Below are 22,723 nucleotides of genomic sequence, written 5' to 3' on the forward strand. Positions count from 1 at the left end.
TGTGTTACTTGAACAACTTTCTGGGAACATGAGAATGATTTCTTTGATTTTCACCATCGCCTATATTTACTGCCTTTGGACTTTAGCAAGAACTTTTAGTACCAAGATTACTTACTCATCCTTCAACATAGCCATTTCAGAGAGAGTAATAGAGAGTGACCATTTGACTTTTATTTATTGGGAAAGAGATCAGAAGGTCAGAAAAATTTACTTTCATATTTGTTTACAATTTGTGTTATAGATTAGACAAGACAGGGATACTCAACTTTTGCTTGCAGTTTATATTTAGGGGGAACTAGCTATACAACCATCACCACAATAAATGAGGAAGTAAGGGAAGGGTTCTATATTTGCTTTCCTATTCTTCCCACATGATTTTTTCCTTTGTTTCTAAGTCTGTTAAAATGAAAGTGCTAGAATCTATCTCAACTATCAGCAAGCTACCATTTGTGCAGGATAGAAAAAAATATAGCTTTTTAATATATTAATTTAACTTCCGTCAGTTTTTCTCATGACTAGGAAAATTCTATACAAAGTGAATTTTCACTATATAGTAATCAATGATGGTCATCCCCTATTAGAATATGTTTCTTGTGAGTTGGGATTATTTCATTCTGTATGCTTTTAAGTCAGCCCAGTGCCAGGCAACTACTAGGTACTTAACACATGATTGATTGATTTCACTGACAAATATTTATTAAACAATTACAATGTAGTCAGACACTCTGATGATGCATACATAGCAAGGGCAAAAGTTAAATAACCCTTGCCTATTAGCAAGCTTACATTCTAACAGGAGAGAGAACATGTACAAATAGAGTTATATTAAAAAAAATGAAGGTAATTTCAGCTGAAGGCAGTAAACATTTTGACAGAAGGCAGCATGGAATGGTAGGATGTATTATGCTAGCTTTGTATTTGTGTTCAAGACCTCTATTTTGAGATTTGATACTGTGTTACTATTGACAAGTCATTCCTGAGACCCAGACTCTTCATCTGAAAAATGATAAAATTAGACTCGATATCTTATAAGGTCCTTTCTAGCCTTAAATCAACAATTTTTTGAGCAAAGTATATATTACATTTCCCAAATTGAAAAAAACTGATAGAACTTTAAGGAAAAAATGTAGTTTCAGGTACACTGAATATTTGTAATTTCTTGAGGCAAACAAGCCCTTTTATCAGTGAAGAAGCTAGAAATTAAATTTCATTACAAATCTAAAGTCAGAGATTTGCTAGATGATTTTGTTGCATGAAGTTTAAAAAAGATAAAGACACTTTCTTTTTTGGGTAGACAAATAATATCATTGGATGCTTAATTCAGTTTGATTAAAGAAAAGCAAGGTGATTAAGCTTCATCCACAAATATACCATTTAACTTAACTCCTTTGGGGCTTTAACCAGTCATACTGGGTAACTGTGTTGATAAGTCATACTATTGGTTTTCATACTGGGCAACTGTGTTGATAAGTCATGCTATTGGTTTCATGTCATCAGAAAATGGTCAGGGAAAATCTAGTATGTTTTCTAGAAAGAAAAGATTAAAGCTTACTGGTATTACACACACACACACACATACACACACACACACACACACACACACACACACAAACACACATCCATGGGTCTTGCATTAAAGCTGGATGGAAACATGCCTATGTCTGTGGAACTCCTATACCAAGTGCAAAGGAGTTCACAACCTAGCCAGAAGCTTGTATATTTATGAGTTGCAGCAAGGAGGGGATGAGTGGAAGACAATCCCTTTCCAAATGGAAGTAACATGGGATGTAGGGATGGGGAAAGGATCAATTCTTTCCTCAAGGTAAAAGAAAAATAGGGGGAACATGAATAAATGGGATGGCAAAAACATCATTCTTTTCCCTTGAGAACTGCCAGACTTATGAAGATATGATGATCTGCTTCTCTAGAAAGGTCCTAGCTTTACAGTTTCTCAGTGTGATGCGGAATCATTGATGCCTTTCTTGTAGCTGGTTCAGTTTCCAAGGACACACAATGAGTTCACTTAGAGACGCAAAGAACAAATTGTGTCAGCCAAGGTTGGTATTGGGATCATCCTTGACATGACCAAGTCCTCCTGCATCCCCAGGGTCTAGGGTGTCTGGAACATATGGCAACTCAAGAAGTTGGCTTCCAGGCATCACAACCAACAGATGGGTTTTCAGTATCAGTAGTTTTCCTGTGCTAAGCTCAAAAGCCATATTGGAGATACTGTTTCAATGAAAGAAAGTTAGCAAATGAAGAAAAAATCCAGATCAAGGGCTAGAGGCAAGATTGAAAGAATGTGTTAAAAACTGAGCAGGTTGAAACAAATTGTAAAATGTTCAAATATCAGCCAGACATTTATTAAACTATTATGGTGTGTCAGAGAGTGGGATAAGAAAGGAAAAAGAGGAGGAGGAAGGGGAGTTCTCTCAATGAGCTCTCAGTCTTTTTTTGGGGGGGTGGATTATATGAAAACAGCTATGTCCAAACAAGATAAACTGAGAGGTAGCATCAGAGGGTAAAACACTAGTATTAAGGAAGATAAGGAAAGGCTTTTTGAAGAAAGTACGGTTTTATCTGGAACTTGAAGAAAGCCTTAGAAGAGAAAGGAGAGACTTCTAAGTGATGAAGGAATGGGATGAGGAACAACCCAAAGATCAGTGTTACTGAATCGCATGTGGATGACCAAAGTTCAGAAGACTGGAGGGTGGTTTGGACCTTAGGAAGGACTTTGAACACCAAATAGCAGTGTTTATAATTGATTTTATGGATGATAGCTATAGCTTATTATCTATGACACTTAGGATTTAGGATCTCTCACAGGCAAACTCCTAAAACATTTACCACCTATACTTCCTCTCTTCTCAAATGCCTCTCAATTCTTTGCCTTCTGACTTCTGATTTCATAACCTGACTGATAACTACTTCAAATATTCTGGTGATTTCTTAATTGCCTTTGTCCCTTTTTGGCTTGTGTTCTCATCTGCCACTTTTAATCATCATTTCCTACTGGATATACCTCTGTTCTCCTAGTTTTTTCTATTACCTGTGTGGAAATTTCTTCTCATTCTCCTTTGTTGGATCATCATTTATATCTTGCTCCCTAATAGTGATAGTACTCCAGTACTCTATCTTCTCTCCTTTCTCCTCTCCTCTCCTTCCCTCTCCTCTCCTTTCCTTCCTTCTCTTTGCCTCCCCTTCCCTCTTTTCTCCCCTTTCTCTATATTATATATCTCAGGGGAAGTTTCAACTCTCAAGGATTTAATCATCATTACTATAGACAGGACTCTCAGAACATATATTCACTCTGATCTTTCTCGTGAGCTTCAGGTTTATCACTTAATTGCCTTGGTGACATTTTCCATTTGATATCCCATATGCATTACAAACTTAACATGTCCAAAAGAGAAGAAATCTGCCCCATCCCAAACTATTTTCCTTCCTAACTTCCCTATTTCCTTTGAGAGTACTGTTCATTCTAGCCACTCATGTTTAGAACCTCAAAGTCATCTACTTTTTTCACTCTCCCTCACCCCACTCCTATTTCCAGTTAGTCTATAAGTCTTTTCAATTCTTATCCATAATCTCTCTTTTTTTTTAGGGTGTTTTTTTTTTCAAGGCAATGGGGTTAAGTGGCTTGCCCAAGGCCACACAGCTAGGTAATTGTTAAGTGTCTGAGACAGCATTTGAACCCAGGTACTCCTGACTCCAGGCCCGGTACTTTATCCACTGTGCCACCTAGCCACCCAATAATATCTCTTAAAATCATCTCTTGCATGAATTATTACAATGGTCTCAAATTTGTTTTCCCTGCTCAAAAATTCTGTCCTGAGTCTTCTGTGCCTGGATTACATTTGCTCTTCACCCATACCTCTTAGAATTTCTGGCTCCATCCTTCAACTCAATGGCAACCTTCCCTTTGAAGCTTTTCCTGCCTTCTTTCTAGAAACTACAGATTCCTAAAATGACTTTGCCTACATTTTGTGCTCATTGGTATATATTTTATTTTCCTTTATTAGAACGAAATTCCTTTTTCATTTTACTCTTTGTACCCGTAGGACATATCAATGTTTTACACACAATAGGTGTTTGATTCATACTTTGATTGATTAATTGATAAATAACTTTTTCTACAATATGGGAAATTTTTGACTAGTATGTCTTACTAATTTTTCAGACTTGAAATCAAAATGAACAACTGTTGAAAAAATGTGAAAGAATGCAAAGATATGGGGCAGCTAGGTGGCACAGTGGATAAAGCACTGGCCTTGTAGTCAGGGGTACCTGGGTTCAAATCCGGTCTCAGACACTTAATAATTACCTAGCTGTGTGGCCTTGGGCAAGCCACTTAACCCTGTTTGCCTTGCAAAAACCTTAAAAAAAAGAATTCAAAGATATACTGTGGAATGCTGCTATTGGTAGAGGATGAATTTATCTTCAATTTCTACCCTTTTTTAGAGTTCTTTAATTCTTTTGTTTTTGTCTTCAGTAAAGGTTAAACTAATCATTGGATGACTGTAGATAAACATTTTTATTCAAAGATAATACTCATTTTTATAAAAATGCCTGACCAGCATATAGTAAATGATTCAATATTAAAATCCATTTTCATACAGAATCTTCCTCCTAGATTCTTCTTAAAAGATCAACATTTTTTATTTCTGTCAGGGTAATACTCTTTGCTAGCGGCAAGTTCTTTCAAGTCAGGGTTTTGATACTATTTGTTTGATTTCCTCATAGAAATTCAGGATGGCTGCAGGTGGATGCATTGTGGCACAATGAAAACACAGAGAATTTGGAACCAATACCTGGATTATTGTCACTTTTTTCCCCACTGTGTGATTCTGGAAAAGTTATTTTGTCTCGCTATATCTTAGTTTCCTTATCTATAAAAAGAGGGGGGTTTAGACTGAATTATCTTTTAGATTCCTTTCAGCCCCAAAGGTTTATGAATAAATTTGTTAAGGGTTCTACAAGTCAGTGTCATCATTTTCTTCCCTTATAATTGCCTAGGCTTTCTATGACTCCCAAAAGAGTAAGAAAGCATTATATTAATATGGTTTCATGATTTATGACCTTTGACTCTCTTCCCGGTTCACTAGACATAACTACAGACATGATTCCCAGAACCCTGTATCCACCCTGGTCTTTCTTGTGATCTAGACAAAGGTCATCTTAAGAAATCTTTGTTTAAAATTTTTTGCTTGGTTGACAGTCTTTTTTTAAATAAATTTTTAGTGCTCGCTTCGGCAGCACATGTACTAAAATTGGAACGGTACAGAGAAGATTAGCATGGCCCCTGTGCGAGGATGACACGCAAATTCGTGAAGCATTCCATATTTTTTTGTTTTTGTTTTTTTAGCAATAAAGCAGCATGGGCTGAGAATGCACTGAAAAAAAAACTAAATTTTTAAAGATTTTTTTCTAATTTTATTTATTTTAAAGCAATGGCATTAAGTGACTTAGCCAAGGTCACATAGCTAGGCAATTATTGAGGGTCTGAGGCCAGATTTGAACTTAAGTACTTCTGACTCCAGGGGCTATATTCTATCCACTGCACCACCTAGCTGCCCCTTTTTTGACACTCTTAAAGAGGCAACAATATCTATCTATACACATATACATTCATATATAAATATACATTGAATGTGAATATTCATTATTTCTTACAGAATAATAATTTTAAAACTATTGCATTTATATATCTTAATTTATTCACCTGATGATAGTTATCCTTCATTCTTTGTTTTTGTTTTGTTTTTTTTTAGATTTTTGCAAGGCAAACAGGGTTAAGTGGCTTGCCCAAGGCCACACAGCTAGGTAATTATTAAGCGTCTTGAGACCGGATTTGAACCCAGGTACTCCTGACTCCAGGGCTGGTGCTTTATCCATTTTGCCACCTAGCCACCCCCTGTCCTTCATTCTTGAAGACTGTGACATCAGGAAGGTGATTTCATACCATGCATGTGAATTGGATTTGAGTGAGAAGGGTGCTATATTAAGTCACTAGCCTTATTTTCTCCTGCGGAGACATCTGGGTCCAGTGTCCAGATATGAATCAGAATGCCCAGGATGTAAGGTAATCAGACTTGCCCAAGGTCACACAGCTAGTAAGTACCTGAGGTTGCATTTGAATTCAGGTTCTCTTGACTTCAAGGTCAGTGTTCTACCCACTGCACCAATTCAGCTATTCCCCAGTTGATGGACATCCCTTCAGATCTACATTCTTTACCATCTCAAAAATAATTCTACTATTTTTGGACTTCCTTGGAGTTTGTTTTGCTTAGAATTAAGCTCTCCCTTAATCTAATGCCCCTTTTAATTACTTTCTTTCCCTTATTCCTTTACTCTCCTATTTTCCTATAATGTGAAATTTTTTTTGTATTCAGTTTGTTATTCATGGTCCTCCTTCTTTTGGTCCATTCAAATGAAGTGAAATTCAACAATCTGCTGGCCCCCGGTATTTCCTCTTTGTTGACTTCTACATGTATAGTTTATGCAACATAATTTTCTTTAACTTCCTATTCCCCTAGTGCATTTCTTTCTCTTCCCATTCTTTTAAGATTATCAAGCTATATGGAACTATTCCAGAAATTCTGTCTAATTAAGACTCTTTCTAGGATCCTCAATGATGATATAATTCAGAGGGGAGACATTTATTTTCTACCCATATTAAAATGTAAGCAATTTTATCCTTGTTTAGTCCCTAATGTTCATTTATGTTTATATTTTCTTTTTCACCTATGTTTGCACTTTTTCTTTGACCAGCTCATCATTTCATTAGAAATGCTTTGAAGTCCTTATATTATTAAAAATCCACTTTCTCCCAGTCTGAATATATTCAGTTTTCCGGGGAAGATTATTCTTGATTATAAGCCTATATATTTTACTTTCTGGAATATCATATTCCAAATTCTCTATTCCTTCATATTGGAGGATCCTAAATTATGTGTGATCCTGGTTGTAATTTCTCAATATTTGAATTCTTTTTGACTTCTTGCAGTATTTGTTTGTTTTGGTAGTAGATTTTGAGTAGAAAATTTCTGGGAATTTTTATTTTTATTTCTTTCAGGAGGTGATCAATATTTCCTTTTTATTTATACTTTTTATTTCCTAACAGATCTGAGCAATTTTCTTTTATAATTTTTTGTCCAGGTTTCTTTGCTATTCTTTTTGGTTATTTATCTAAGGATTCTCACTTTTTTCATTTTGATCTGTTATTTTTTTTCCCATGAGAAACCTTATATTTTCTTCTATTTTTTCAGTATTTGGACTTCATTTTGATAAAGCTCAATTTTTAGCATATATTTGCTCAATTCTAATTTTTAGAGAGTTTGGTGTTTGAATGAGATTTTCTAATTTCTTTGTCAAGCTGTTAATTCCTTTTTAAATTAATTTCCTCCACAGCATTATTTCATTTCTAATATTTTTCTCTAACTCACATTTTGTTTATTTAAAAGAAATCACATTTTAAAATACTTTTTAAAATTTCTGCTGCTTCTCTTCAGAGAATTCTAATTTGATTTATACCCAAGCCCTATTTTTATTTATATATTTGTTTCCAGATGTTTTAAAACCTTTTTTTCCTTCTGTATTTTAAGTGTCCCTGTTATCCTTATAAATTTTCGAGGTAGGATTATTTTTGTTTGTTTTGTCATTATTCCAGTCTTCTTTCTGACTTCAGACTTCAGACATCAGGCTTTTTGTGCTTGTCTTTCATTTTCAAAGACCAGGATATCAGGGAGGTGATGTCATGACAGGCATGTGAATTGGATTTCAGTGAGGGGGAGGCTGTGCTAAGTCACCAGCCTCACTTTCTCCTCCAGAGTCATCTAGGATCAGTGGCCAAATATAAATCAGGATAAGTGGAGATGGCCCTGGATGTGAGACAATCAGGGTTAAATGATTTGCCCAGAGTCACACAGCTGGTATGTGGTAAGTATCTGAACTTGGATTCAAACTCTTGCCCTCTTGAATCCAAGGTCAATGCTTTGTCTACTGTGGTATACTTCTGAAGGAAAGGTCTGAGCTTTTCCTGTTACTGCTTGCTGTTGGTATTCCAGCAGGACAGGGACAGCTCAAACTGGGGAACTGTGAGTTTTAAGGCTCTCCAAGTTGTCTGATCCAGAGCACATGGATTGCTGTTCACCTGGCTTGATCTGTGCAAGTACTAGACTTGAATCAACTGAGCAAGAGACCAAAAGCCTCTATAGCCCTTGCTATAGGGATTCAATTCTATAGGCCCTGTGGGCCTATAGGCATTTATATGCTTTAGGTTATAAATTATTTATTTATTTATTTTTGATTTATGGAATAAAATAAGCATTTACATTTTTAGAGAATCACATGTTTGAGTGAAATTTTCTAATTTCTGTGCCAAACTGTTAATTTCTTTTTTTAATTTATTTTTATTAAAGATATTATTTGAGTTTTACAATTTTCACCCCAATCTTGCTTCCCTCCCCCCCCCACAGAAAGCACTCTGTCAGTCTTTACTTTGTTTCCATGTTGTACCTTGATCCAAATTGGGTATGATGAAAGAGAAAATCATATCCTTAAAGAAGAAAAGAGAAGTCTAAAAGGTAATAAGATCAGACAATAAGATATCAGTTTTTTTCTAAATTAAAGGGAATAGTCTTGAACTTTGTTCAAACTCCACAGCTCCTTATCTGGATACAAATGGCACTCTCCTTTGCAGACAGCCCAAAATTGTTCCTGATTGTTGCACTGATGGAATCAGCGAATCCTTTAAGGTTGATCATCACCCCCATGTTGCTGGTAGGGTGTACAGTGTTTTTCTGGTTCTGCTCATCTCACTCAGCATCAGTTCATGCAAATCCTTCCAGGCTTCCCTGAAATCCTGTCCCTCCTGGTTTCTAATAGTACAATAGTGTTCCATAACATACATATACCACAGTTTACTAAGCCATTCCCCAATTGAAGGACATTTACTGGATTTCCAATTCTTTGCCACCACAAACAGGGCTGCTATAAATATTTTTTACAAGTAATGCTTTCACCCTTTTTCTTCATCTCTTCAGGGTATAGACCCAGTAGTGGCATTGCTAGGTCAAAGGGTATGCACATTTTTGTTGCCCTCTGGGCATAGTTCCAAATAGCTCTCCAGAAGGGTTGGATGAGTTCACAGCTCCACCAACAGTGTAATAGTGTCCCAGATTTCCCACAACCCTTCCAACAATGATCATTATCCTTCCTGGTCATATTGGCCAATCTGAGAGGTGTAAGGTGGTACCTCAGAGCGGCTTTAATTTGCATTTCTCTAATAATTAATGATTTAGATCATTTTTCATATGGCTATGGACTGCTTTGATCTCATCTGTAAATTACCTTTGCATATCCTTTAACCATTTGCCAATTGGGGAATGGCTTTTTGTTTTAAAAAATATGACTCAGTTCTCTGTATATTTTAGAAATGAGTCCTTTGTCAGAATCATTAGTTGTAAAGATTGTTTCCCAATTTACTACATTTCATTTGATCTGCTTACATCGGTTTTATCTGTGCAAAAGCTTTTTTATTTAATGTAATTGAAATAATCTAATTGGTTTTTGGTGATGTTCTCCAACTCTTTCTCAGTCATAAACTGCTCCCCTTTCCATAGATCTGACAAGTAAACTAGTCCTTGATCTTCTAATTTGCTTATAGTATTGTTTTTTATGTCTATGTCCTGTAACCATTTGGATCTTATCTTGGTAAAGGGTGTGAGGTGTTGGTCTAATCTAAGTTTCTTCCATACTAACTTCCAGTTATCCCAGCAGTTTTTATCAAAGAGGGAGTTTTTATCCCAATGGCTGGACTCTTTGGGTTTATCAAACAGCAGATTACTATAATCATCTCCTGCTTTTACATCTAGTCTATTCCACTGGTCCACCACTCTATTTCTTAGCCAATACCAAACAGTTTTGATGACTGATGCTTTATAATATAATTTTAGGGCTAAGCCACCTTCTTTTGCACTTTTTTTCATTAAGCTTCTGGCAATTCTTGACTTTTTATTTCTCCATATGAATTTACTTACAATTTTTTCTAACTCATTGAAGTAATTTTTTTGGAATTTTGATTGGTAGGGCACTAAACAGATATTTTAGTTTTGGTAGAATTGTCATATTTATTATATTAGCTCTACCTATCCATGAGCAGTTAATATTTGCCGTTATTTAAATCTGATTAAATTTGTGTGAGAAGTGTTTTATAATTGTTTTCAAGAAGTTTCTGAGTCTGTCTTGGCAAATAGACTCCCAAGTATTTTATATTGACTGAAGTTACTTTGAATGGGATTTCTCTTTCTAGCTCTTCCTGCTGTATCTTGCTAGACATATATAGAAAAGTTGAGGATTTATGAGGGTTTATTTTATAACCTGCAACTTTGCTAAAATTGCTAATTGTTTCCAGTAGTTTTTTGGATGATTTCTTGGGATTCTCTAGGTAGACCATCATGTCATCTGCAAAGAGTGAGAGTTTTGTCTTTTCCTTCCAATTTTAATTCCTTCAATTTCTTTTTCTTCTCTAATTGCTGATGCTAACATTTCTAATACAATATTGAATAGCAGTGGTGATAATGGGCACGCTTGTTTCACCTCTGATCTCTTCCCATTGAATATACTGCTTGTTGATGGTTTCAGATAGATACTGCTAATTATTTTAAGCAATAGTCCATTTATTCCTACACTCTGTTAATTTCTTTTAAAAATGATTTCTTCCTATTATGCATAGTATAATAAAAAAAATTCTGACTTTCTCCACCATCATCCCTGAATGCCTCTGCTCTTTAGGTGATAAACTTAAGGTGCCTCTATATGATAGAGATTAGGTTCAAAAATATTTCAGTAGCAGAGACAAGAGAAAAAAGGCACATGTATGACCAAATGCCAAAATAGAGAGTTGGTATTAAATTATTGCAATATATAGCTTAATAATATATTTTAAAAATGAAAAACATGTTTTTATATGAATATATATAAACATTTTAGTAAAACTTTAGATTTGTTTTTTTAAGTTTCTGAAATCTGTTGAAGACAAAATCTGATCTGAATGATTATGATATCCATTAACTTACTACCATGTATAATAAATATATGAACATTTGGTTCTTATCTCATATCATGCATGTATTTGTAGCCAGTTCATTCTTTGACCTTCTGAAGAAGAAATTCAGACCATCTGCCCTTAATGGGGAAAACATCTCATGTTGATTTTTAAGACATTTGAGATACTGGTATTTTCTTTGAACATTCTTTTCATGCTTTTATGTCTTGGTAAATATAAAAATACCATCACAATGAAAAAGTCACCTAGTTTAGTTGGATTTCCATCCATATTTATGTAGGTCATAAACAGTTTGATTTACATGTATCCTCATAAAACGGATTATCTTTTACTTCAACTAAATGAAATAAAATGAAGTTGCCTCTGGACTAGAATTTTAATTCTCTATCAAGTATTTTCAAGTTAATTATCTTCTGTGCACTGATTATCATTATTTGCAAATGCCTTGAGATGCTTAAATATGTGAACTATTATTCAAATTAATCATAATTACGCTTTCATGTTTGATATAGGAGAAATAATGCTTTAGTGGAAAGAGCTCTATACTTAGCCTGGGCTCTGGGTTCCAGTTTCAGTTTCTCTATATACTAACTCTGGTGTCATTCATAAGTCTTAATTTCCTTATTGTAAAATTGCATCAATAACACTTGCATTTGGTTACTATGAAGAATTTGCTTCCAAGATGGCGGAGAGAAGACAGACACAGTTCTAAAATCTCCTGATCTTTCCCCATATATGATATGATATGAAACAAACCTCTTAACAGAAATTCAATCAACAAAACCTAGAAAGAAAAGCCAGGAGAAAGAACAGCTACTTCAGGATTTGTCTCCAGAAATCTCTACTAGGGAGCAGAGGCATTGGTGTTGGTGCTAACCTTCTGGAGCTTGTTAACAAGACTTGAGGGGAGAGTTCCAGTGCAGGAGAGCTATGGACATCATCCCTAGGCTCCTCTGGTCAAGAAGAACTCTGAGTCTACACCTCTTCCCAGAACAAACACAATTACAGACCTTCTGCCCAAGGCACAGGTATGTGAGCAGTAGAAACCATCTCAGCTAACAATAGGGAAAGTGATGACCTCATCCCAGGGTATAGCCCACCACTAATTGAAGACAAAAGTATTTAACAGTTTCAATCACTCCCTCCAGACCAAAGGAAAAGGCCTCTATCAAGGTCACAAACACTTCAGAGAAGCAACCAGCACCTTCTACTGGATAGCTGGAGAAATTACATTCAGTGAGCAAGTGCTCTAACACCCCCTACTGGCCAGTAGGTAAAGCCTCTAGGAATCCCAACACCAGACCTCATTGAACCAGCTCCTCCCCAACTCATGGTCTTAGCAAAATGAAGAAATGTCAGTGGAAAGGTGGATCCATAGAAAAATTCTTCTAAGGAAAAGACCCTAACTCAGAGAGACCTAGAACCTCTGAGGAGAATATGATCTGGTCTACAGCACAGAAAGACTTCCTTGAAGAAATAAGAAAGGAGTTTAAAAATCAATTGGAAAATTTGGGAAAAGAAACCCAAGAGAACATTAACACCTTGCAACAAGAAAAGAAATCGTTGGAAAATACAATTGGACAAATACAAAATGAGAAGGATTCTCTCAGATTCTCAATTGGACAGATACAAAGTGAGAATAACTCTATCAGAACCTCAACTGGGCAAATGCAAAAAGAAAATAATTCTCTCAAAACCTCAAATGATCAAATGGAAAGCTGTTTCAAAAATAGAATTGAACAATTAGAAAAGGAGTTGCAAAAGGTAAATGAAGAAAACTCCTCTCTAAAAATAAGAATGGAGTTATGTGGAAACTAATGACTTCATAAGACAGCAAGAGCCTGTTAAACAAAACCAAAAAAAAGAAGAAAATAGAAGAAAATGTAAAATACCTCATCAGCAAAACCACTGACCTCGAGAATAGATTGAGGAGGGTCAACCTGAGAATTATTAGACTTCCTGAAAACATTGAAGAGAAAAAAAGTCCTGGACTTAATATTACAGGATTTAGTGATGGAAAATTAGCCTGACATCACGGAACCAGAGGGCAAAATAGTTATCGAAAGAATACATCGATCCCCTCCAGAAAGAGATCTTAAAATGAAACCACCAAGGAATGCTGTGGCCAAATTCCAAAAGTATCAGATAAAAGAGAAAATCCTACAAGCAGCCAGAAAGAAAAAATTTAAATACCAAGGAGCCACAGTAAGGATTATGCAGGACCTAGCTGCATCAACATTAAGTGATCAAAAGGCCTGGAATGAGATATTCCAAAGAGCAAGGGAGGTTGGAAATGCAGCCAAGAATCCACTATCCAGGGGTGGCTAGGTGGTGCAGTGGATAAAGCACTGGCCCTGGAGTCAGGAGTACCTGGGTTCAAATCTGGTCTCAGATACTTCATAATTACCTACTTGTGTGGCCTTGGGCAAGCCACTTAACCCCATTTGCCTTGCAAAAACCTAAAAAAGAAAAGAATCCACTATCCAGCAAAGCTGAGCCTTCTTTTTCAGGGGAAAAGATAGACATTTAATGAAATGGAAGAATTCCAAAATTTTCTGATGAAAAAAGAGAGCTAAAGAGAAAATTTGGACATCAAACAGGAGGTTCAAGAGACACATGAAAAGGTAAAAATAAAAGGGGGTTAAAAAAAACAAACTGCGATCCAATAAGATGAAACTGGCTATTTCCCAGCATGGGATAAATATTCTCATAATTCTTGAGAATTATAACTTTAACAGAGAATATACCTAGCCATAAGTGATCGACATTCATGATTTTATCCATGAGACTGCTATGCAATAAGATGAAACTTGCTATAACCCTCCCTGGGAAAAAGACTCTAATAACTCTCAAGTATTGTAACTCTTTCCGATAGAATATACTTATCTAGAATTGATGGATATTCAGAATTTTCTGTGACTGAGAATGATTTAAAAACATCTGCTCCAGCTGTGAACTCATCCAACATTTCTGGAGAGAAATTTGGATCTATGCCCAAAGGGAACAGAAGTATGCATACCCTTTGATCCCCCAATACCACTACTGGATCTATATGCTGAAGAGTTGATGAAAAGGGGTAAAAACATCACTTGTACAAAAATATTCATAGCAGCTCTGTTTGTGGTGGCAAAGAATTGGAAATCAGGTAAATGTCCTTCAGTTGGGAAATGGCTTAGCAAAATGTGGTATATGTATATCATAGAACACTATTTTTCTATTAGATACCAGGAGGAATGGGAATTCAGGTAAGCCTGGAGGGATTTGCTTGAATTGATGCTGAGTGAGGTGGGCAGAACCAGAAAAATACTGTACACTCTAACAGCAACATGGGGGTGATGATCAGGCATCATGGACTTGCTCATTCCATCGGTGCAACAATCAGGGACAATTTTGGGATGTCTGAAATGGAGAATACCTTCTGTATCCAGATAAAGAACTGTGGAGTTTGAACAAAGTTCAAGGACTGTTCCCTTTAATTTAGAAAAAAAAACTGATATCTTATTGTCTGATCTTGTTATCTCATAATTTATGTTTCTTCCGAAAGGGTATGATTAATCTCTCATTACACTCAATTTGGATCAACGTACAACATGGAAACAATGTAAAGACTGACAAATTGCTTTCTGGGGGGGGAAGTAAGATGGGGGGGAATTTTAAAACTCAAAAAAATACATTCTTTAATTAAAATCGAAAAAAAACACCTCCTCCTCAAAAAGAGGGACTGGAAGGAGATGGGAGGAGGTAGGGGATTGAATGGTGTAAATCTCATTACATTAAGATGTACAAAAGACCTATGATAATAGAGGGGAAGAAGGGAGGAGATAAGTAACACCTGAATCATCCTCTCATCAGACTTGGTTTAAAGTTTACTTACACACATGCTCAGTTAACTATAAAAAAGGGGAAACAGGGAGGGGGAGAAAAAGGGGAACTAACAGAAGGAAGGGAAGGGAAGGGAAAAAGGGAAAGGGGATAGAAAGGGGAGGGGTGGATATAGGTGGGCAAACACTGAAAGGAGTGGTATTCAAAAAAAATACTGGAGAATATGGATAAAGGGGGGGAAAGGCAGAAAAATACAGACAGAGGGAAGATGGCATGGAGGGCAATAAAGTATTAGTAATTATAACTTTGAATGTGAATAGGATGGAGTTTCCTTTAAAACATAAGCAAATAGAAGAGTGGATCAAAAAACAAGAATCCTACAATATGCTGCTTCCAAGAAACTCATTTGAAGCAAAGAAATACATATAGAGTAAAGGTAAAAGTTTGGAGCAGAATATATTTTGCTTCAGCCCAAGTAAAAAAAGCAGGGGTAGCAATCCTTATCTAAGGCAAAGCAGCTGCAAAAATAGATAGCCTTAACAGAGATAAGGAAGAAAACCATATCCTCTTAAAAGGTACCATAGACAATAAAGTGATTTTAATACTGAATATACGTGCACCCAATGGGATAGCATCTAAATTCTTAGGGAAGAAGCTGAAAGAACTACAGGAAGACATAGACAGCAAAACTCTACTAGTGGGAGACCTTAACCTAGTACTCTCAGATCTAGATAAATCTAATCATAAAATAAACAAGAAGGAAGTTAAGCAGGTAAATAGATTGTTAGAAAAAGTAGATATGATAGACTTATGAAACAAATTGAATGGGGATAGAAAGGAATATAGCCTTTTCTCTTCAGCATATGGCACTTATACACAAACTGACCATGTTCTAGGGCATAAAAATGTAATGGTCAACTGCAGAAAGGCAGAAATAGTGAACACATCTTTTGCAGACCACAATGCAATAAAAGTCATATGCAATATTGGGCAGGGAGAAATAGACCCCAAACTATTGGAAACCAAGTCATTTTAAAGAATGAGTGGATCAAACAACAAATTTTAGAAGGAATTAATTATTTTATGCTAGATAATGACAATAATGAAAAAACATACTAAAACTTATGGGATTCACTCAAGGCGGCTGTCAGGATATATTATATTTTTAAATGCTGAAATGAATAAATTAGAGAAAGAGGAAATCAATGAACTAAATATGCAACTAAAAAATTAGAGAAAAAAACAAATTAAAAATTTCCAATTAAATACCAAATTAGAAATTCTAAAAATTAAAGGAAAAATTAATAAAATTGAAAGCAAAATAACTATTGAATTATTAAAGAGTTGGTTTTATGAAAAAAATGATGAAATTAAGAAAACTCTGGTCAATTTGATTAAAAAAATAAAGAAGAAAGACAAATTGCTAGTATCATAGATGAAAAAGGTGAACTCACCAGCAATGAGGAGGAAATTAAAGTTCTACTTTGGAATTATTTTGTCCAAATCTATGCCTATAAATTTGACAATCTAAGTGAAATAGATGAATATTTACAAAAATATAAGTTGCCCCGATTAAATGAACAGGAAATTAAAAACCTAAATAACCCTATCTCTGAAAAAGAAATTCAACAAGCTATTATTGAACTCTCTAAGAAAACAGTTCCAGGGACAGAGGATTCACAAATGAATTTCATCAAACATTTAAGGAATCATTGGTTCCAATTCTATATAAAGTCTTTGGGAAAATAGGTGAAGATGGAACTCTGCTTAACTTTTTCTATGACACAAATATGGTACTGATACCTAAAACAGGCAGATTTAAAACAGAGAAAGAAAATCATAGACCTATCTCCCTTATGAATATAGGTGCAAAAATCTTAAATAAATTCTTGGCAAAATGTTTATAAGTTATCACTAGGATAATACATTTTGATGAAGTAGGATTCATCCCAGGAATGCAGGGTAGGTTAGTATAACCATTATAACAGTATAAACTGTTAAGTACCTATGAGAAGTTATATGATTATGTCAATAGATGCTGAAAAAGATTTTGACAAAAATACAGCACCCAGTCCTACTAAAAACCGTATATTACTGTCCATTTACTACTGTTTCTTTTGTGCCTATACTAATCCACTGACCCCATTACTATGTTTCTTAAGCAGTACCATGCCGTTTTTGATGACTGCTGCTTTATAGTATAGTTTTAAATCTGAAGGCAATTTTCTGAAACTAATAATTACATATAGGTTACTTATCCAAATTAAGAGAAAGTTTTTCTACCCTGGTAGTGTGATAGAGTGATGACAGCATAGGTCTAGTTCAATGCCTTCTCCCTTTCCCCAACTTCACTCTCCCAATAAATAGATTTGTGATATTAAACATTTGAATATTTTCTATAAGTACAGATTCTAATTCATCAAGGCTTTGTAATTTTATCATTCTAGTTCATTTTATCCTACAGATTCTCCCTAAGGGACCTCCCAAACCTATTGAATACTTTCCTTTAGACTACATCTTTATTCCCCCTTTAAGTAATTTGTATTTAGACATCTAAGTATTAATCCCTTCCCAGCTGTCATTACATGTCCACATCATCTTTTTTCCCAATCATACATTTCTTGAATTATATCTCTTATATCTCCTCTTTGAGAATATGCTATAATCCATTTGCACAGATATTTTTCCATACATCCCGTACACATATACTTCTATTGCCATTTTTATCTTCCAAAACTTTGCTTCTTTAAAGATGGTCATATGTCAAGATTTTGAAAAATATAGCATCATCAGAAATAAAAATGTTAGTGTTAAAAGATAGATTTTGGGGGTGGAGCCAAGATGGCGACAAGAAGGGATCTAGTCTTAGGAGCTCTCTAACAAAACTCATAAGCTAAGGACTCTAAACTTTCGAGAGACAGAACCCACAAAGGGACCCAGTGAGGCAGTTGTCCTACTCAAGGTAACCTAGAAAAGACCAGAAAGGCTCTGCTCCCTGGGTTCGGAGGGGCGGCCCGCCAGAGCCAAAGAACTTCAGCCTCCTGGAGGCAGCCCCAGGGTGCTGGGAGTCACAGCTCACAGCAGCGGGGGAGTCTCCTGAGCTGTACCCTGAGGAACACTGGGCACATAGTGGGGGAACAGCAGGGGACCTCTGCCAGAGCAAGCACATGGAGCTTAGCCCTCAGGGCACACAGCCAGTAGCTTGGTCTTTCAGCAGCCAAGATCCAGAAACAGAAGCAGGCGGAGCCCTAAGCAGAAGCCTCCAGGGCATGAACCCATTGAGCTCAGGGAGGGGAGTGAAGAAAGACTGCAGAACTCTATCCTCTGCCCCTGGAACAGGACTCTGGGACTCTGACCACATTCAGATCCTGATAGCAGTCTAGGCCCCCCCATAGAACAGCAGAGACCCCCCCCCCCCACCTCAGCACCTTGGCAGAGGGGGGCACTTACGGTCATTCACAGACCAGGAGGGAGGACAGAGCCTCACACACTGAGAACCTTGTGGGAGTGTCCCAAAAGCTCCGGAAGCACCCCCCCAAAAAAACAGGCTTAGGCTGGGAAAATGAACAAAGAAACAAGAGGAAGACCATTGAGAAATATTTTGCAAATGAGCCCAAGAAGGATCAAAATACTCAGTCTGAAGATGAGGAAGCACAAGCTCCTGCATCTAAAGACTCCAAGAAAAACAGAAATTGGGCTCAGGCTATGACAGAAGGACAGAGTTCAAATATCATGGAGCCACAGTCAGGATCACACAGGACTTAGAAGCAACTACATTGGAAGCTCATAGGGCTTGGAATATAATATACTGGAAGGCAAAAGAGCTTAGAATGCAGCCAAGAATGAACTACCCAGCAAGGCTGAATGTCCTCTTCCAGGGAAAAAGATGGACTTTCAATGAACCAGGGGAATTTCAAAGGTTCCTTTTGGAATGGCCAGAGCTGAAAAGAAGATTTGATCTTCAGATATAGGACTCACGTGAAGCATGGAGATTGGAGGAGAGGGGGGAAATATGAGTGACTTAATGAGGATGAACTGCATGTATTCCTGCATAGAAAAATGACACTGATAATACTCATATGAACCTTCTTAGTTGATAGAGCAGGTAGAGGGAGCTTTTATAGTTGAAGCACAGGAGAAAGCTGAATTCGAAGATAAAATATGGTATAAAAATGGAGTCAATGAAAAAAAAGGAAATGGAATGGGAGAAAGAAAAAGGAGAGGGGGAATAGTCAAAGATATTTCACATAATGAGATTTTTTTATTACAATGAGCTATTGCAATGATATGGAAGGGGAGAGGCAAAGGGGAATGAGGGAACCTTTGCTCTTATCAGAGATGGCTAGGAGAGGAAACAGCATATATACTCAATGGGGTATAGACATCTGGAGTAAGAAGGGGGGGAGCAGGGGGAAGGGGTGGGGATGTGAATAAAGGAGGAGAGGATGGACCATGGGGGGAGAGTGGTCAGATATAACACATTTTCTTTTTTACTTCTTGCAAGGGGCTGGGATTGGAAGGCCTGTCCAGGACCATAGGGCCAGGTGGATTCTGGGCCTAAGGGGTGGTATGGGGGCTCAGGGCTTCTTGGCCCCAGGACCAGGGATCTGTCTGCTGTGACACTCAGCGACCCTACAGCAGACTCAGAGTTAAAGGAGAGAGAAAATATAGTACATGGTAGTGGAGAAATAAGAAAGAAGGGAGTTGCGATCAGCAATGGCAACATTGGAAAAATATGGAAGTAACTTTTGTGATGGACTTATAAAGAATGTGATCCACCTGTGACAGAGTTGTTGGTGTTGGAACAAAGACTGAAGCACATTTTTGTTATTATTTGGGGGATGGTGCAGGGCAAGTGGGGTTGGGTGGCCTGCCTGGGGCCACATAGCAGGGTGATCTTTGGGTGTCTGGGGCTGGATTTGGACCCAGGTGCTCCTGGATCGAGGGCCAATGCTCTGTCTTCCACCCAGCCACCTCTACTATTATTATTATTTTATTTTATTTGGGGTCTTTTTTTTCTTCTTTTTGGTTTTTGTAGGGCAGTGGGGATCAGGTGGCTTGCATGTCACAGAGCTGGGTGATTGTTGGGTTTACAAGGCTGGATATGGGCTCGAGTGGTCGTGGCTCCAGGGCTGTTGCTTTGTCCATTGAGCCACCTGGCCATACCTACAATTATTACTATTATTTTTTTAATTTTAATTTTTTTCTCTCCCCTTTACTTTTTTCGCCCGAGCAAGTCTATCTATATTCATGGGGAGGAAGGGTATTTGTTTACTTGTAAACAAGAATATTTTATTAATGTAAAAAAAAATTTGTACAAAATGAAAATAAAAAAATAAATTAAAAAAAAAATAAAAGATAGATTTTGGGTCAAGGAACTGTTTAGGATTATTATAGGCCTTGCCAAAACATATAACCATTGGTCTTTCTCTTGCTCAATTCTGGGCTCAACTGACTGTCTGGAGTTGGGGTTGGGGTCTTATTCCAGGATAAGATTACTTAGACCTGGATTCTCTTGATGTATAGAATCAATTTAGTGCATAGCAATGCTGTCTAATGGTTAAAAGTACTTGGTGGCACAAGTTTTACAGATAGTCACTCAAGACCATGATTGGGTCTTACATTAGGAATTGGTATTTGATTATGATTCTTATGGATAATATAATGTCATTGCTAATTTGTAAATTTATTTTGCATGACTATACTTAATTGTTAAAAGTGAGGTATTTTATTTTTTTGTTTTTCTTGAGTAGAGGAAAAACAGACAAAATGATAATACTGAAAAAAGTAGGAAATGAAAAAATAGAACATGTGAATAATTTTTTAAAATATACAGAAGAAAGAAGAACAAATTGGCTCAAAAATGCAGGGACAGTTAGAGCTACTAAGTTTTATTGAAATATGTAGTGACTATATGTAGTGACACTCCCTAGTTTCTGATGCAATCCTCTTTTTCTTTTTTTATATGGAGAAATACTCTTAATATTTATCAGGCTCATAAATAATAATAAATTGGCAGATTAAAAAACAACAAATTAACTTATGGCAACAAAAGAGTTATTTCATTTACTTCAGTCAAATTTCTATTCACAATTCCAATATTCTTAAAAGGTTATTAATTCAAATTTAAAAAACACTGCTAAGAAATTTAAACCTTAATTGAGTTCACTTTTATTTTCCCCTTTTAATTATTAGTTAAAGTTTCAGAATGAAAACATAAAATTCTTGACAGTTTTATTGTCATCACACTATTTTTACTCTTGTATGAAAAAAAGATATGGCTGTGTTTTCATGAATTTTGCTTTGAGACCATATCTATTCATATTTGCTTTGTAAATATGGGAATAAATCTCATGAGACTGTAACTTTTTAGAAGAAACTTGATCCTTGAAAAAGAAAAATAAATAAAATTTTAAAAGATAGCCTTCAGAAGAATGCAGTCCACTTCAGGGCAAAAATTCATTCACCTGGAAAAAAAAAGACTAATTATGTTATCTTGATACTTTATTTTCCCATGAAAGTTTTAACAGTCTTGATTAACAGGGTCTGCCAAATCATAATGAGTTCCTTTCCACCCCCCCAAGTTAAATGATGTAGAAAAAGGATATGGCATGACATCAAAATTGTCCTAATCATTTGTGGATGCCACCAACCCAGGATTCACATCAACTGGGCCAGACTGTTTTGCCTCAGGATGAGAACAGTTATGTTTTAGTAGAGAGAAGAAAAAAGTGCTGTGTGTGCTTTACTTTGTGAAAGGTAGCTAGGTGCTTGTAATGAAAAGACAACTGGGCTTTGAGTTAGGAAGAGCTGAGTTCAAATTCAACCTCAAACAAGACCCCTGGACAAGGCCTTTAACCTCTGTCTGGCTTAGTTTCCTCAGCTGTAAAATGAGGATAAAAGCAGCACCTACCATACACGTTTGTAAGGAGGATCAAATGAGGTGATATTTATAAAGTGCTTAGTAGTACCTAGCAATCCCTAAGAACATAGTATACACTTAATAAATCTTTATTTCCTTCTTTTTCCTTTATGACTCACATAATAACTTAGCAGGAAAAGCTCTTTGGAAGCTTGAAGTCATTCCAATTTTTCTCCTTCAGAAATGCTTTTTGGAAATAGAAATCAAATCTGTATAGGATTAGAAATGAGCATTAAAATATAGCAGATAAGTTATTAAAATACAAGTCTTCCTTGGCTTCCAAGGAGCTGGGGACTAAAGCAAACTAGAATTGTCCTCTTGTCAAGAGTTTTAAATTACGTATACGCATGTGCACACACATCAGTATTTTTGGAAGCAAGACTACATCTCTAAATTAAGAATAAAGACGTGTTTTTTTTTGTTTTTGGGGGCTTTTTTTAGGTTTTTGCAAGGCAAATGGGGTTAAGTGGCTTGCCCAAGACCACACAGCTTGGTAATTATTAAGTGTCTGAGGCCAGATTTGAATTCAGGTACTCCTGACTCCAGGGCTGGTGCTCTATCCACTGTGCCACCTAGCCACCCCAAGAATAAAGACTTCTGAAAGATGGTACACAGTCAGAGAATCTTAGTGCTAGAACTCAGTGAATTACATGACAATAGAATTCTTGGGTTTAGAAGAGATATTAGACATTATCTAATTCAATCCTTCATTTTATATATAAGGAAATAGACGCATTAAAATTAAGTGACTTTCAGCAGGACTAAGATTCAGACATAGGTCCTGAAACTCCAAATTTACAAAATCCTGGGATTCCAATCCACAAATTCAATGCTTCCTAATCTACCAGGATGGAAGTCTTACTTCAAACAAGAATATTTTCCATGTAAATATAAATAATGGAAAGTAATAT

The 22,723-nt window shown here is 36.3% G+C and overlaps 1 protein-coding gene and 1 non-coding gene across 3 annotated transcripts in view; both read left to right on the forward strand.

Annotated features, from left to right (window-relative positions):
- Nucleotides 1-22,723, forward strand: part of DHRSX (dehydrogenase/reductase X-linked) — a 394,657-nt gene that overhangs the window by 231,215 nt on the left and 140,719 nt on the right. The window lies entirely within an intron of this gene.
- On the forward strand, nt 5,241-5,347 carry LOC141510353 (U6 spliceosomal RNA). Its single transcript, XR_012474850.1, has one exon. It is a non-coding gene; the product is annotated as a U6 spliceosomal RNA (small nuclear RNA).

The sequence above is a fragment of the Macrotis lagotis genome, chromosome 1 (genome assembly GCF_037893015.1).
Source record: "Macrotis lagotis isolate mMagLag1 chromosome 1, bilby.v1.9.chrom.fasta, whole genome shotgun sequence".
Lineage (NCBI taxonomy): Eukaryota > Metazoa > Chordata > Mammalia > Peramelemorphia > Peramelidae > Macrotis > Macrotis lagotis.